At 40.0% G+C, this 18,079-nt stretch overlaps 1 long non-coding RNA gene across 1 annotated transcript in view; it reads right to left on the bottom strand.

Moving 5' to 3' along the window:
- The window catches only part of LOC110260821 (uncharacterized), a 107,118-nt gene that overhangs the window by 13,118 nt on the left and 75,921 nt on the right, over positions 1-18,079 (bottom strand). The window contains exons 2-3 of the long non-coding RNA XR_002344329.2: positions 5,711-5,864; positions 1,152-2,072 (exon numbers count right to left, since the gene is read on the bottom strand). This is a non-coding gene — a long non-coding RNA (uncharacterized LOC110260821). The remainder of the gene's footprint in view (positions 1-1,151; positions 2,073-5,710; positions 5,865-18,079) is intronic.

Here is an 18,079-nt window from a genome sequence, read left to right as displayed (position 1 = left end):
CACAGCTCTTCACCACTCCTGGCAGCAACTTCCTCATTACAATAGCAAAAAATAACGAGAAATTCCCTGAGTGTAAAAAATCGACGATCCCTAGAAATGCATATACAATTGCCACTTCTTTTATTCAGGTGATAGATGCTATCATGCTTTGTAAGAGTCTGCTTATTAGCTACACAAGATTAAAAAATCTCACAAAACAGGATATGAGAATGTATCATTTATCAGAGGCCAGAGACAATGTCAGTTCTGAGAAAGACAGCAGCATTCAAAAACCCAAGACCTGCAAAGAGTTTCTCATTACTCTACTCTGTCACATGGCAGGGGAGTACAATACTAGATGACAACACAGATTCCACCTCCCTGCCCCCCTCCCACTACGTATTGGTCATGGAACTGGGGAGGGGGGCCCTGGTCACAAGGGACGTCTGAGAGCAGCAGCTGCTGAGGAAGTCAGAGCCCATCTTCCTACTTCGATCTCATGGATACATGGAGCCAAATATGTTTTTGTTTAAGTTTTGTTATGAGAACTGCAGTGACGGGGATGAAGTCTATTAAGTAATAGGGAAAGAAGAATATGAGAAATAGAACCCTGCTGACATGACAAGTAGGAAGGGTTAGAGGCGGCTCGGGAAACGGGGATCACCACTGACACTCCACATCTGACGTAAGGGAAACATCAGTGCCCAGGGAGCGGGTGTACCTCGTACCTAACTGAACGATTCTAGGTAAGTCATCCTACCCCCTGTTTATGAAATGAGGAGGTTGCATTAGATGAGTGGTTTTCTAACCGAGTCCTTAGCACAGTGGTGTCTCATGGAAAAACCAGGTGGGTGGAGAGAGACACAAACCCACGAGGGTCCTGCTCTCAACTCCCCACTTCCTCTTCCGACACAACCACTTTTGCTTTTCCCTGTTTTACACTGAAGTTGAACAAAAAAAAAAAAAAAAAGTTTATTTTTTAACTTGTGCTATTTTAAAGAATAAAGTGTTTGAAAACACCTAGACTGGATGACCTCAAACATTTCCAACTCTTTCCATGAGTCTACCCACATATTAACAAATAAGCAGGCATTCACTTGCTATCTCAATTCGTTTTCACACTCCTAGCAAACATCTCAGGGTAAATTCACAGCCATTCTGTTGAATCTGACCTGTTTTTCCTCTTGTTCAGCTGTGGATTCTGCAGTTCCTTGACAAACACTTCTAAGTTATAAAAAATCACCATCTCTCTCCACTAGAAAATGAAGTTGTCCACCACGTCTTCTGGCCATAAAACTGATGCGACTTGTTCTATCAACTTCCTCAACTCATTATTCCCCTTCTGCTTCACCACGTTCATAATGATGATGGTTATTATTCATGAGGGCATGGCAGAATCCCTGGGTGAGCATCCCTACTACCATACCTCAGCCTTTCCATCTCCGCTACCTGAGCAGAGCTTGGCAGCAACCTTCCCCATGGTCCGTCAAAATGTTGCCACTCTCTGATGAGTTCAGACTAGTCTTCTGTTTCCTTGGCAACCCAAAATACTTCACACAGTTAACAGAATCTTCTTTTGGGTAGGAAAGCAAAAGGCCTCCACGTGCTGGGAAGGCCTCCACGTGCTCCACGTTCAGATACGGGAGAAGAGATGATAAAGCCAAATTAAAGTAAAATGAGTAAACAGCAAAACAGTCTTCGTGCCTAGAATAAAATGAGAGACACTGGGAAGGGCCCACCATACCACCAGGTGCAGCCATATAGTTCGACTCCATGGCAGTTAGGCCAGTCAGACCCACAAAACCTGCCCAGTCTTCTTGAGGTTGTTTTCCGATGCCTAATGGATCCCAGAGCCCAACTGTGTCGACATCCCAGAGGGCATCTGAGTTTTTATCAGGCAGCTTTGGTTCCAGTATCATGGTCAGAGGAAGAAAGAGTAACAACACTGTGTTCCAGTTTCTGGAATCTGTTCCAAGTTCTGATCACACAGACGGCTCCCTTCAAAGGTTAGTGCTTGTTCCATTTTGCAGTTTGGGGAATGACATATCCACTGCCACCCATGCTGAGACTTTTCTCCAACTCATTTTCTATACCTGAAAGATGCAGAGGGTCAGCAAATACGTGGCCTGCCCTCTGCCACCATTCCTCCTGCCTCCAACGTATTCACTGAAAAATCGATGACAGCAGTCTTTTCATTCAATCCAGATGTAGCCTCCAAAAGAGTTCTCTGAGCAGTCACTACAAATTAATCAGAGTTGACAGTTAAGATGAAACTTAGTCCTCACCCTTGTCGTGCCCTTGGCATTCACGGATATAACTTCCATAATTTCAGTCGTTCAGAAGCGCCCTTCAAGATCACGGTCGCTTTGTAACTTGGCTTAGCCACGTAGTGAAATCACTTATCATGAAAAGATCTCTCAACTGATGAAGGAGCCTAACCCCTCCCAATATCTACACCTCGACACAACTTTTTATCTTTATTTTCCTCACTCTCCAAAAAAAAAAAAGCACTTTATGAGAAAAAAATATGGACTGTGCTAGCTAGTATTTATTAATTTGGAGATTTCATAAAGGTTCTAGATTTTTTTTACAATCCACTATTCTATGTACTACTATTAATGTCTAGGCACAACACCTCCTCAATTTCAAACTCATTTGTCCTCAACTATTTCTGTCTCAATCAATGGTATGAATATTCAAAAGGCTGTTCAGAGCAGAAACCTGGAGGTCAAGTTGCCCTCTTAACTCCCCATCCCGCATCCATGAGAAAATCCTACTGATTCTTTCTCAAAAAAGAGCGTGATCTGTGCACCAATCTTCCTCTTCCGCTGCTCCCATCTAGGTCAGGCCATGGCCATGGCTCCCTAGACTGCTGGTCCTGACTGACCTGGACCTCCTGCCCACTCCACGCGCTGTTCTGTAGTCACAGAAATCATTCGGAGAAGTGAATTTCATCACAGCATAACCTCCTCCCAGAAACTCCTTCACCACCAAATACACACTCAGGGACACTGAAAATCCTTCAGGGTTCGCCCGCTGAATGCTCAGAGTGTTGGTCTATAATGAACTGACATCGGAACATCAGTGTAAAGCTGCCCGATTCTTCTTTCACTGAGAAAGTCATCGCTACATATGTGTGTGAATCAGCACAGTGAAAAACGTTCCAGGGAACATCGTTGCTTTACTTCTGCACAAGCTCTTTTTCTTATCACAGACAGGTAGGCAATAGTCTGCAGACCAGCAGCCCATGTACAGACCACAAAGAGAGTAGCACTGGCTTTAGAACCCCTTCAAAATCCCCTCAAACTTCATTTTGAGCCATCTCCTCTGCTTCCCCTGTTCCAGCCACAGTGGACTCCTTTGGGACAGACACAACCATGCTGTCTTCAAAACATAACCACAAGCACCACCTGTCCTAGAACCTGACTTCCCCCAGGTGTCCCTGCCTTTTTCCTTCAGTGATACTTCCTCAGGCCCTGCTTCCTGACCACTTATGTAAAGCTCCTTCTTATTTTCCATCACCACGTGGTCTGCAGTTTGATACCATGTTTTCAATCTGCAAGTACATCTTTATGTATGTGTTTAGCTGCAGACTATGTGTCTTCTTTACCAGACTGGTGGCTCCATGAAGGCAGTGCCTCCACTAGTTTCTCTGGTTTTACTGCTCCTTTGCACTGTTTTTGGTATGGCTCACTCCTCCAGTGCATTATGGTAGATGGAATTCTAGAGAATCCATGGCCAGCCGTGGCTAACTATCCAAGATGTTAACTCACTTCTTCAAGGCTTCCTGGGAGCATGTGCAAAATCTGAATGAGAACTGGATTCTTCCACCCAGGGTGCCCAATCTCTAAAGCCACATTGCCTCTCACATGGTAGTTATAGTGAATCTCAGCCAGTTTAAGGTTAGGCAACTTATAAAGGAGAAACAGAACTATTTCATTTAAGTAAATAATTCATGACCCTTACACAATATTTTCTGAGCCTGAATCAATGCAGTATTTTCACATGCATTTGCATCCCTGTCATTCTCCTCAGAGGCCCCATCATATAACAGCTAAAATTTATAAACAGCCAAAAATTTAGATGCCAAATGCTGGGGCCCTTTCAGAGAACAAGACCACCCAGACCCGCCTTCACAGATCTTATGGTTTAGACAGAAAAACAGATGTTAACCAAGTAATAAAATAAACATGAAGCATGCTGAGTGAGAAGAATGCAGTTCTACAGGAATACATTGCAGGACACGCTGGCATTTTTTAGGGTCAGGAAAGATTGACACCTGATGATGGATGATAGGCAAATAATAGGGGCAGAAGAGCGATTCATATAGCCAGAGGCTGGTAAAACAGCCTGGGAAGAAACACAGCTTGGTAAATTCTGGGGTCTAAAATGAGTCCAGAGGGGCTGGAAAGCAAAATAAGGGAAGGAGAAGACAAGGAATGAAGCTGGGGGAGATAGCCAGGGGCCAGATCTTAAGTGACAGAGCAAGGAACCTGGGCTTTGTCCTTTTACACCGGGGTATGACATGCCCCACCTTTTATCTCCTAAATTCTTACCTATACATCATTTACAAGACTGGGCATGCAGCACTTGCTAAATATGTGTTAGGAACTATCAGAGGTTCATTAAAGACTATGAAGCAATGAAAAAAGACTTGACACAATAGTAACATAAAAGGAAGAAAACTATAGAGGAAAGGAAATTAATCAGTAAACTGTGTGGCTCAGCTATGAAGAATATTTACATGTATGTTTATGGATGTGATATAAGTATATTCGAAAGATTTATAAGTAGTCAGTAGATAACATATAAAATTGGAAATCAAGATGTATCTGTAGCAATTATTTAGAAGTAAGAAAGTAAATACAAAACTGCAAAATTTGCAAGTAGTTACTTTTTTTTTTTTTTTTTTTTTGTCTTTTTCCCATTTCTTGAGCCCCTCCCACAGCATATGGAGGTTCCCAGGCTAGGGGTAGAATAAGAGCTGTAGCTGCTGGCCTACGTCAGAGCCACAGCAACCCAGGATCCGAGCCGCGTCTGCAACCTACACCATAGCTCACGGCAACGCCGGATCCTTAACCCACTGAGCAAGACCAGGGATCGAACCTGCAACCTCACGGTTCCTAGTTAGGTTCGTTAATCACTGAGCCACAATGGGAACTCCTTGTAAGTAGTTACTTCTGAGTTAAGGGATTAGAAAAGGGAGGCAGGATAGGATAAAGTGGGACTGGGACATGGTTTTTACTTTGTTATAATCCTTGTATGTGTGTTATCTCATTATTTCTGTGATTATGAGCCATGTATGTAGGTTTTTTGATAGAAGTATAAATTACAGGCATACACACATACACACCTAGCAAATACTAATCTAAACAAAGGAATAGAAGGATGTAGTCATGACGCCCCCTAGTGGCCTTGATGAATCTTATTCCTAAACCAAGCATGTCAGGGGTAGGAAAAAGGCAGCCTCTGCCTTTCTTTTTGTTTTCAACAATGTCTAGAACAATGTCTAGAATGTCCAGAGTGAGGCTGCCAGTGCTAGGGGCACCCAATAGTTATCTGCTTATATCCCAGGTTGGTTCCATCTAATGGACCTGGCACACACCAGGGTGCCAGGGAAGCAGATCCACCAGGAGTGCCAGAGCTCTCAGGATATTAAGAGGAAGCCAGGACAAGAGGAAACCATGAACTCCAAGTATAGGGACACAAAATCCAGAGACAAAGCACCTACTCTCTTTGATTTGGTTGGCACATCTACTCATGGGAAGTACATCCTGGAGTGTTACAGCAAAGTTCTGAGGTGTTTACCATCTCATTTCTTCATATCCACTTGCTGGAGATGTGTGGTACTTAGGACAGAAAGAATTCAAACTATCTTTTGCTACCTATAAAGGAAAAAATAGTGAGAGAAAGATCATAATGGAAACAATCTATTGAAAAGGGGAAGCTGTTTTTAAGTATTTTCAAGGACTTGAGAAGGATCTCTTTTACTGACAATGTTAATTTAAAATCTTTTTTATTTATTAAAGCAATTCCCCTAATTTTCTCTACCAGACAAAATTTTATTAGACTACTTTCAGTGACTAGATATATTTGAAAGCAAATAAAATGATATAAAACAAAAAACTATTACAATGTTTTATAAATAAGAGTTTTTACTTCTTCAGAGTAAGTTCTACATGTAATGAATCTTTTAAGTGAAGTGTCATATTTCCTAACACAATTTTCCCTTAGCATCAATGAAGATATTTATTTCTTCTGGGTAATAGGGTTTTGTTTTGTTTTTAACTAAAAACTAGATATTTTCTCAAAACATATGCCAACTATTTCTTCATTATATCTTAGAAGAATAACTTCCATATAAGTAAATGTTCATGTTAAATGTTATTAAGTAGAAACAGCATAATAACTAAAAATATCTCAAATCTTCTAGCTACATTTTGTCAACAGTCTTGCTCTAGCCAAGTTCCCTATTAATTGCACAATCTATATTTTGGGAAAGACAGAACTTAATTGTTTCCAAACAAAATTTCAAGCCTGCATACTGTTTCCTTCCTCTGGTTGGTTTCAGTTAAATGAATTAATCTTTTAAAAGGGAGAAGGCAAAAGGGGGAGTTCTCCAAAAATCTCATTCAACATGTGCATTTCATCAACCACTAAAGTTGCAATGGATAACTTTTGTCACAATCATCTTTGGAAAGATTTCAGCTTTTTTTAGAGCATTAGTTTCATCTTCTGCCTTACACTTTGTACAGATAAACAGCAAACAGCAAATGCCAACTTGAAGAAAAGATTTAATGCTATAAGGACTCGAAAGCAAAGTAACCAAAAAAAAAAAAAAACCTAATACAGTTCAAGCAATACTACATATAAATTTTTATCAGCATATTCGCAACTGCCTCTTCTAAAGTAAAAGGTACAAGGAACTCATTTAGGACACTGGGTCAACTTTCTCTCAGTTGGCAAATGTTACTTTATAGACTTGTGTAGCATTCTTTCAAAAGTCATCACATTTTTAATATTCAAAAGCATAGTTTCTAGAAATATGGTAATATGAAGAAGTATAAGATACAATTCTTATTCCCAAACTGATTAAGTCCTATTGGGAAAAACAGTCTTACTATTACTTACTGTAGGTAGCTCAACTAAGCTAGACATCATTTACAAATTCAGAGGAATTTCACCTATAATTTCAGGGAATTTCAACACTGGAGATGTGAAGATCTAGCAAATCAAGGTGCCAGAGGGAGGCAGGAAGAGGTACAGATCCACACTAGACCCTGACTTTTTACTTAGTGAAAGGTCCTTAAAATGATCATTAAAAGATACATCCTACACAGGGATTTCTATAATAAAGCGTGCTATGCTTTACATAAATTCTTACTTAATCCTCATAACACCTTGGGGGACAGCCTCTAGTTACTCTCCTTTTACAGATGAATAAACCAACACATAAAAGAGGTCAATAATTTTCCCAAGGCCATGTGGTTTATTGAGTGGTAAAGTCAAAAATTAAATCAGGGCAGCATGGCTCTAATGCCAGTGCTTTTACAAACATATAGAGCTTTTCTCTCACTTTGGCTTGGATGGGATTATTTATGCATAATAGAGACATTTGCATGGGAAAAGAAAAGGTGTGTGTGTGTGAGAGAGAGAGAGAGAGAGAGAGAGAGAGGTGTTGTCATTATAGACGTCTTCTCTGGATGCTAAGTCTTAGAATGACTTTTTCTTCTTGCTTATGTGAAATTATAATTTGTAATTATAATGGCTGTGTATTGCTCATGTCATAAAATAAATAAAATAGGTTATTTCAAAAATAAAATTAAATGGTAACAATCCAAGTTGATTAAATTACTAAGTGAAAACAATGGGGAGTTCCCGTGGTGGCGCAGTGGTTAACGAATCCGACTAGGAACCATGAGGTTGCGGGTTCGATCCCTGGCCTTGCTCAGTGGGTTAACGATCCGGCGTTGCCGTGAGCTGTGGTGTAGGTCGCAGACGTGGCTCGGATCCCGCGTTGCTGTGGCTCTGACGTAGGCCAGTGGCTACAGCTCCGATTAGACCCCTAGCCTGGGAACCTCCATATGCCGCGAGAGCGGCCCAAGAAATGGCAAAAAAAAAAAAAAAACAATGGGTTCTTTCTCTTGCTATTAATAATGAAAATAGCTGACTGTTTGGGGGCATTTATTTCTGGAAGACCACTGTGCCAGGTCCTGTACTTGCACTATCTCATTTAATCTGCGCAATATTCTTACACAGAAGTTATTTACTATCTTCCTTTTACAAATGAAAAATGTAAATGAGACACATGTTGCCTAATTACCCCCAGGTCCCATCACTATAAGCGGCCAACTGTAATATGGAGCCAGTCTCCAGAGCTTAAACTCCTAACCACCATGGTGGCAGTCTCTCCCGTGAAACAGGAGTTCTGGAAGTGAAGAGAAGGCACCAGTAGGCATGGCAGTTCTCTGGGCTGAGAGACTGAGAAAGGTGGAAGGAGAAATGACATCAGTTGCAATTCAAGGTTAGACACTTGGAATCTTTCTCTCAACCTATGTTCAAAGTAGGAAAAAAAATTTTTAGAGAATGAGACTTCTAAAATATGTAGGAAGAGGATTCTTACTAACCCCTAGTGTTCTGTAGGCATGAAATCCTTTTACAGTTAAAGCACTTGTCAATATGTTTTGATAAATTTTGTTTAATTTTCATAAAATAAAATACAGAGTGTGTTTTAAAAAATGTATTTCCATGATTTAAACTGTTCTAAAGCTCAAATTACAAATGTTTTCATTTCCTCCTGAAACAGAATGTATGTTTATGATAAGATCTTAGATTTGAAGCTGTTGTTTAAACTGCATAAGCATCAAATAAGAGGATGTTAAGAGTTTAAACAACCAAGGGAAGAGTTTAACAGGCGCAAATTCTATATTATCCCATAGCAGACAGTTATGGAAGTTTAGATGTGTGATTGCATGTGGATTTTAAATAAATTATTATGACATTAATTAATCCTGAAATCTAAGAAATTACTCCTGAGACCTGTTCATCTACTTTTGACAATATATGTATAACAGATTCTGCAGATAATATTCTTCTTGGATATTGCTGGAAGGGCTCCTTAAATTGTGGGAGCAATGGCACACATGGTTATGGAATGCATATCAACGTATTTTGTTTGTTTTGCTTACAGTGATGTTTAACTAAATAAATATCATCCTGAAGCTAATGGTTAGGAGGCGGCAAAAATCTGGGCAGGGCTGACCATCTAGTTCTTAAAACACCATGGAAATGTGGCTTCAGACAAGTCTTTTCAAGTGGTGTTTTGTGAATAATCTAATGGATTGCCGCCTAAGAGTATTTGAAAAGGTTTCAAATCTTGCTTATGAAAAGAGAATCTCACTTTCTCTTGCAGAGACTTAATTTCATTAAGCTCCTCATTTCACGTTTTTATCCCCCAGTGGGTTATTAGGCTGGTTTCCTCCCAGCACACAGGGAGAACTGTTCATTTCATCTACGCGTCTTTGGTACGGAACAGCACTACCGTACATGTCAAGCCCTAACCACACACGCATGTTAAAAATAATTACATACTGCCTATCATGACCATAATAGTGCTGTCTGCTGGTCCCATTCAATTGTTACTAGGTCTTCCTGTGCCAGATTCTATCGAGCTCTTTGCCACTAGAAGGATCTGAAAAGCTAAATGACATCCTCTTCTCTTTTTTCTCTCCCCACTCTCAATCATTTTTCCTTCATTTAGCTGAGTTCCTAACTCCTTTCACTCCTTTAGGAGAAAAGGGAAAACGGGCTGTCGCAGGCTGAAAAAAAGGTGTTCTTTTCTTTTCTTTTTTTTTTCCTTGCCTTTTCATCTCCAGGCAGATGAATCAATGAAATATGAAGACAAAAGTGCTCCATCTTCTGGCCAAGGATGAATGTTCACCAGCAGATATTCCCTGTTGTTAAAGGAAGCACTTCGTCTCAGGGACAAGATCCTGAAGGCAGCTACCGATGAATCCTCCAGTGCCATCCAGGAGAAAACATCCCTCCCTTCAGCTCACACACTGGAACGAGTTTTCTTATCATCTTCTCTTATTCCCTTCATTTATACCTACCAACGCACGTCTGCTAACAGGGCAGGATCTGACTTGGCATCAGGCAAAGCTCTCCCCGCTTTGCCCCTTCATGTCCCCACACAAGTTCCTTGAACTTTCCGACCCTCAGCACCCTCACCTATGATGTAAATATAATAATGGTGTATATGTTCTGCCTAAAGACAAATTAAACACCCCTTGTAAAATACTTAACCCTACATCAGGCACATAGAAAGCACCCAATAAATGTGAGCTACTCTGATTATAAGTATTTGCTATGACTTTTTTTTTTTTACCATTTCAATACAATTTTTCCAAGCCTTACCATGGTTGAGATGCTAAGCACAGTAGTATGATTTTTTTATGTAGCCCTGTGTCAACAAATTAATAGGCTATTAGGAGTGACAAAGAAGAACTTTAATACAAAGCAGGATACGGTAGATGAGAAAGAGAGCTACAAAGAGTTCCAAGAGAGTGCTTCTCAAACTGTAACGTGTACATCAATCACTCTTTGCGATCCTATTAAAAAGCAGATTTTGATTTTGTAAGTCTAGAGTGGGGCCTGAGATTCTGCATTTCTAGTAAGCAGCCAGGTGACGCTGATGCTGCTGATCTGAGGTCCACCCTTTGTGTAACAAAGTTCTAGGACACTCAGGCATGATATAGACAGGGTTCGTATTTAGCTGATGTACAGCACGTGTCCGTACTGGTTTCTTAAAGGCTGCAGATGTGCAGACTGGCCATTGTGCATGACAATCCTACGTTGAACCCATTGTTGTGCCACTCGAGAAATAAATGTTACAGTCCTCCAGTGCACAGCATAGATGCTGCATTCGGTTGTAAAGCAAATGGGTCATAGAGTAAGGAGGGCTTAAGAATGGCCTTACAAGATTAGGATAATTCTTTCATGTCCACATGCATGCCTAGTATACTTTCCAAAAACCACAGCTGCTATTCATTTGGACTATAAGATGCCTTCTTATGACTCCCCTCTAAAACATACAAGGGAGGCAAGAACATAAAATGGGAAAAAGAAAGTCTATTCAGCAAGCATTGCTGGGAAACCTGGACAGCTGCATGCAAAGCAATGAAATTAGAACACACCCTCACACCATGTGCACAAATAAACTCAAAATGGCTGAAAGATTTAAATAGAAGACAGGACACCATCATCAAACTCCTAGAAGAAAACATAGGCAAAACACTCTCTGACATCAACATCATGAATATTTTCTCAGGTCAGTCTCCCAAAGCAATAGAAATTAGAGCAAAAATAAACCCATGGGACCTCATCAAACTGAAAAGCTTTTGCACAGCAAAGGAAACCAAAAAGAAAACAAAAAGACAACTTACACAATGGGAGAAAATAGTTTCAAATGATGCAACTGACAAGGGCTTAATCTCTAGAATATATAAACAACTTATACAATCCAACAGCCAAAAAGCCAATCAATCAGTGGAAAAATGGGCAAAAGACCTGAATAGACTGTTCCCAAGGAAGACATACAGATGGCCAGCAAACACATGAGAAAATGCTCAACATTGCTGATGATAAGAGAAATGCCAATCAAAACTACCACGAGATACCACCTCACACAAGTCAGAATGGCCACACCTTTAATAAGTCCACAAATAACAGATGCTGGGAGGGGGTGTGGAGAAAGGGAACCCTCTTGCACTGTTGGTGGGAATGTAAGCTGGTACAGCCACTATGGAGAACAGTTGGGAGATACCTTAGAAATCTATACATAGAACTTCCATATGACCCCACAATCCCACTCTTGGGCATATATCCGGACAAAATTCTACTTAAAAGAGACACATGCACCCGTATGTTCATTGCAGCTCTATTCACAATAGCCAGGACATGGAAACAACCCAAATGTCCACCAACAGATGATTGGATTCAGAAGATGTGGTGTATATATATACAATGGAATACTACTCAGCCATAAAAAAGAACAAAATAAAGCCATTTGCAGCAACATGGATGGAACTAGAGAATCTCATCCTGAGTGAAATGAGCCAGAAAGACAAAGACAAATACCATATGATATCACTTATAACTGCAATCTAATATCCAGCACAAATGAACATCTCCACAGAAAAGAAAATCATGGACTTGGAAAACAGACTTGTGGCTGCCTGATGGGAGAGGGAGGGAGTGGGAGGGATCGGGAGCTTGGGCTTCTCAGACACAATTTAGAATAGATTTAGAAGGAATTCCTGCTGAATAGCATTGAGAACTATGTCTAGATACTCATGTTGCAACAGAAGAAAGGGTGGGGGAAAAACTGTAATGTATACATGTAAGGATAACTTGATCCCCTTGCTGTCCAGTGGGAAAATAAAATTAAATTAAATTTAAAAAAAAATAAGAAGATGTGGTACATATACACTATGGAATATTACTCAGCCATTTAAAAGAACAAAATACCGGCATTTTCAGCAACATGGATGGACCTAGAATTATCATGCTAAGTGAAGTCAGCCATACAATGAGACATCAACATCAAATGCTTTCACTGACATGTGGAATCTGAAGAAAGGACAGACGGAACTTCTTTGCAGAACAGATGCTGACTCACAGACATCGAAAAACTTACGATCTCTGGAGGAGACGGTTTTGGGGGGTGGGGGGATGTGCTTGGGCTGTGGGATGGAAAGCCTATGAAATTAGATTGTTATGATCATTATATAACTACAGATGTGATAAATTTATTTGAGTAATAAAAAAAGAAAATTAAAAAAAATAAAACAGCATTCCTTTGAACCTTTGAGAACAGATAACTTCTTTGAAGAATTAAATCTCAACAGTTGTTCCCATGTTCTCACACTTTCATCGTTGTTGTTTCTAGCTTTGAAATAAAATTAAACAATAAAAAAGCATAGAGGCATCCTCTACCTCAGAAGCCCTTTCCAAGCTAAGGTCAGCCCATAGGTGTGTTCTCGTACCAGATTCCACCTGCTGAACTGGATACGGGTTTTTGGAGAGAGGAGTTGGTTTATTTATTTATTTTTTTATTACAGTTTAGCTGATTTACAGTGTTGTGCCAATTTCTGCTGTACAGCGGTGACCCATTCATACATATACACACATTCCCTTCCTGTACTAGCTTCCATCATGGCCTATCCCAAGAGCTTGTACCATACGGTAGGACCTCAATGCTTATCCACTCTAAATGTAACAGTTTGCATCTATTAACCTCAAACTCCCAGCCCATCCTACTCCCTCTTCCCTGACCCTTGGGGCAACTGCAAGTCGGTTCTCTATATCTGTGAGTCTGTTTCTGTTTTGTATATAGGTTCATTAGGCCATATTTTAGATTCCACATATAAGTGATATCATACGGTAGTTGTCTTTCTCTTTCTGACTTTAGGATACCAGTTTTTAATTGGGGGCCTTCACGTAAAAATCTAGATACCCAGCTTGAAAAACTGGAGATCCAGAGTTCCGTTGTGGCTCAACAGGTTAAGAACCTGACATAGTGCCTGTAAGAATGCAGGTTTGATCCCTGGCCTCACTCAGGGGGTTAAGGACCCAAGGTTACCGCAAGCTGCAGCATAGGTTGGCAGCTGCAGCTCCGATTCTACCCCTGGCCTGGGAACTTCCATGTGCTACAGGGGCAGCCGTAAAAAGAAGGAAAAAAAAAGAAAAAAAAAAAAGAAGGAAAGAAATATTGTGAAACCCAGTGCCCAGAGCCCACATTCGCACTTGGAAACAATCAGCTGGAGCAGCAGAACCAGACCATCATTGGCGGGGCCTGTGCCTCAAAGTCCCCCCACAGCAGGCAACTCTCATTCTCCCTCCTACTTGATCCACTTCACCCTCTCTATAACTTAGCCTATGTAGGTATTTGAGTTTGTGATTCTTTCTACCTGAAGCCCAGGATTCATATTCCACTGGGGAAAAAAAAAGTGTTTGTCTCAATGAGCTATAACTTTATACAGATGGTAGCTTTCATGATACACGGCAACTTTTTTTCCATGAACGTAAATCTTACGACAATAAACCACATTTAAAGCTAGTACACTTTAGCATTCTTGGTTTCCAGTCCTTGTTTTTATTCATCATTTCAGTACTTAGTCCCAGTACTTCATTTCTTTCCTTCTCTCCTCTGGAACAGAAAGGAAATCTGGGTAAGAAGGAGAAAAAGGATAAACCAAGGAATCAATACCCAATTTCATGAGTAAGATATTTCTTCAGGCTATGCTAGCAACTTTATGAACCAGTAGAGAATTCACATAAAATAAAGGAACCAGAGAAAAGTGTGGTTTTTTTTTCCAACCAACATTTTCAAAGTCCAGAATTTTATTACCAGCTCAGTAAAACCTGGATATATCACTTTGGTTTCTTATGCCTCATTTACATATCATGAGACAGAGAGACATAAAACAAATAGTTCTGAGTTATTTTGAAAGTGTTCTCAGGTCACTGCTAATAAACACATATTTTTTAATTAATACATTATTTACTTACTCAATACATACTTTATTTTAGATTTTCCCTTCCATATTTAAAGGTAATCAAAACTACAGAACACTGATACCAAGAAAAAAGAGGTACTAATTACCTTCTTTAAGCAACAATCTTTCCTGACTTCTTCTGAAGTTCTATAAATAGAGGACCATTTTCTAGCATAACTGGCTTCTAGAGGAAGATGGGGTCACTATACGTTTAAGACGTTTCAGTCCTTCTCTGAACACAGTTTTGAAATGAATACACCACCATCTAACTGGGCAGCTGACAAGCTAGAGGAATGTGGCTTATTTTCAAGTTAGAAAGTAACCTTATACCTTGGCCAATCTACGGATTCACACATTTGCTCAATGTGAGGCATGAGCACTGGAGTTTGGGGTCCACAGCCCTCTAAATGTGGGGGGCTCTGCCCAGCTCACTGGCAAGGAACATGCCCCTCACATGCCTGAAGGACAGAAAGAGCGAATACTATGTCCCAAGGTTGTTGGAAAGATCAAGTAGAGAGATGGAATTATCTGAATACTGGAAAGTGCACCACAAAGGCAAGACATCATTAGATAAGTAAAACATTTTGAATAGTGCCTGATACACAGTAAATTTTACATACGTCCTGTTGGGTTTTTTTAAAAAAAACATTCCCAAGATCTGTGGTCCTGGACTCAAGGGTGAATTTCTTAGTAATTAGCTGAATAGAATCCTTCAGTGGTTGGCCTACTCCCCACTCACTTTTTATTCCACTCTAACACTCTGGAAATGACAACTATAAAACATTGGATCTTGCTAGCGCTCCTACCAAAGGGTTATCCCCAAAAGATGCTTCGTTAATGTGAAACAGCCTTTAGTATTAAATGATACATAATCTAATGAAAGCATTAAATGAGAGGAGTACCATATGGACTTCTACCAGTTTAGCATCACCTATGATTCTTGTTGTGGTCCCTGGATAAAGCAACTCACTTCTGCCCTTCTTCCTTCCCAGCACACTCTCAACTGTACGCTTGCCTCCTTGTACTTCTCTAACCTCCACCACTGAACACCTCCAGCCTTAGAAGACGGACTTCTGGATGTACAGATGGCCAACAAGCACATGAAAAAATGCTCAACATCACTGATTATTAGAGAAATGCAAATCAAAACTACCACGAGATACCACCTCACACAAGTCAGAATGGCCACACCTTTAATAAGTCCACAAATAACAGATGCTGGGAGGGGGTGTGGAGAAAGGGAACCCTCTTGCACTGTTGGTGGGAATGTAAGCTGGTACAACCACTACAGAGATACCTTAGAAATCTATACTTTGAACTACCATACGACCCAGCAATCCCATTCTTGGGCATATATCTACACAAAACTTTCCTTAAAAAAAGATACATGCACACGCATGCTCATTACAGCTCTATTCACAATAGCCAAGACATGGAAACAACCCAAATGTCTATCGACAGATGATTGGATTATGAAGATGTGGTATATATACACAATGGAATACTACTCAGCCATAAAAAAGAACAAAATAATGCCATTTGCAGTAACATGGATGGAACTAGAGAATCTCATACTGAGTGAAGTCAGTCAGAAAAAAAAAGACAAATACCATATTATATCACTTATATCTGGAATCTAATATCCAGCACAAATGAACCTTTCCACAGAAAAGAAAATCATAGACTTAGAGAATAGACTTGTGGTTGGCAAGGGAGAGGGATGAGGGAGTGGGGTGGATTGGGAGCTTGGGGTTAACAGATGCAAACTGTTGCCTTTGGAATGAGTTAGCAATGAGATCCTACTGTGTAGCACTGGGAATTATGTCTAGTCACTCAAGATGGAGCATGATAATGTGAGAAAATAGAATGTGTATATGTATGTGTAACTGGGTCACCATGTTGTACAGTAGAAAAAAAATTGTATTGGGGAAATAACAATTAAAAAAAAAAGAAGAAAAAGATGGACTTCTGTCTCCATTGCCACTTCTTGCTCCCCAGTTGACTGACAAGACACTCCTTCTCCATCTCTTGACCTGACTTAGATCACACGACATGTATTAGCTGTCAGCTTCCTATGTGCCACCAATACATGGCTCATGGATTAGGTAGGTATTGAAGACAAGGCATTGGTGAATGTGAAGCTAAATAACTTCCTTCTGCAAGCAGCTTAAAACAACTAAGGTATTTATGTCATTTTCTCATGTACATAAAAATTACATAAAAGTATGTAATTTTAAAGTATGACTACTTGGTACAGGAGTACAAAAGGAAGAGTAATTATATTCTCCTTACTGATCTTTCCTCATCACCTTCTACCTCCTTCCCCTCCTTTATTTTACCTATTACCTTACTTCCTCTATTTAACTGACACATTACATTCCTGCTTTTTTGGTTATTTATCAATGGCTACCTCCAACTCCCAGAATGTAAACTGTACGTGAGCAGGGACTCTATCACTGATGTGTCCCCAGCCCTTAGAATACTACCTGGTCCAGAGAAGGCACTCAGTCAATATCGATGAAAGCAGGTTGTCCAGAAGAAGTGGTATTTGAATTGAACTTAAACCAAAAAGAGGGGTTTCCAACTGATGAGAAATGGGGCAAAGAATATTCTAGAAGGAGGAAATGGCTCCAGCAATACAGTATAACTGTGGTAAATAAAGTGTCTCTAAGATAGAGAAATAAAAGGATTTGGTGGAATTTAACTATTTTAAATTAACTTTATAAAAGAAAATAATCTTTGCATCAACAGTATTATATTTTAGATATTTCAATGATTTTTATGGGCTAATCTAAGTACTTTCAGAGTGATCAAGGTCCCAAATGAATAAACTGCAAAATAAATCTATATTTGTTAACATCATGGAGAACAGATTGAATCCAGAAAGTAGAAAAGCTGGGAAATCACTTAATGGTGGTTTTTTTTTTTTAATGTTTAAAGATATTTAAATAGTATTTGTTTAAACGGTTTATATCCAAATCATTCCTCGGGAAATTAATTGGCTTGCAAGGACTGTTTGTCTGCTGTACCTAACTGCCTGAATAGGCTGTGACTTTATGTCTTTATCTTGCTTCAAGTCAAGGATAAGTCTCCCAGCACTATAGCTGATGAATCAGCTCTGGGATGCATTTCAATAACTGAGATGTGGCCCAGGGGATGTGGGCCCCACCTCTGTTTTTGGTCCAGCTTTCAGCTGCGTCTTCCCAGTTCATTTCCTGGTATGAAATTTAAAACTTTCTGTGTCTCAAATGCAGAGGGGCTTCCATTGTCCTCACTGGGGGAGTGAGAGAGGATTCTGACTTGCATCACAGCTGCCTCAAAGGAGGGAACTGTGGTGAGGAACGATTCAGCCAAGCTCACCAGGTCTTAATTATTGAGGGTATATAGCGAAGTATTTGAAATTCACAGCCAACCATAAATGCCCACTTGGTCTCTAAAACTCCAAAACAATAAAAGCCTTTGGGGAAGACTGTGTTGCCTTAGAAAACAGATTCATATGACAATTCCAGGAACTTGGAAATTGAGCTTACCAACCAGCCACC

The sequence above is a fragment of the Sus scrofa genome, chromosome 5 (genome assembly GCF_054392235.1).
Source record: "Sus scrofa isolate SSC_HxYL_T2T_F1_AM1 chromosome 5, Sscrofa_HxYL_maternal_Yorkshire_Landrace_v2.0, whole genome shotgun sequence".
In the NCBI taxonomy this organism is placed as follows: Eukaryota; Metazoa; Chordata; class Mammalia; order Artiodactyla; family Suidae; genus Sus; species Sus scrofa.
Note: the sequence above shows the minus strand (reverse complement) of the source record. Positions and strands in the feature narration are given on the sequence as shown.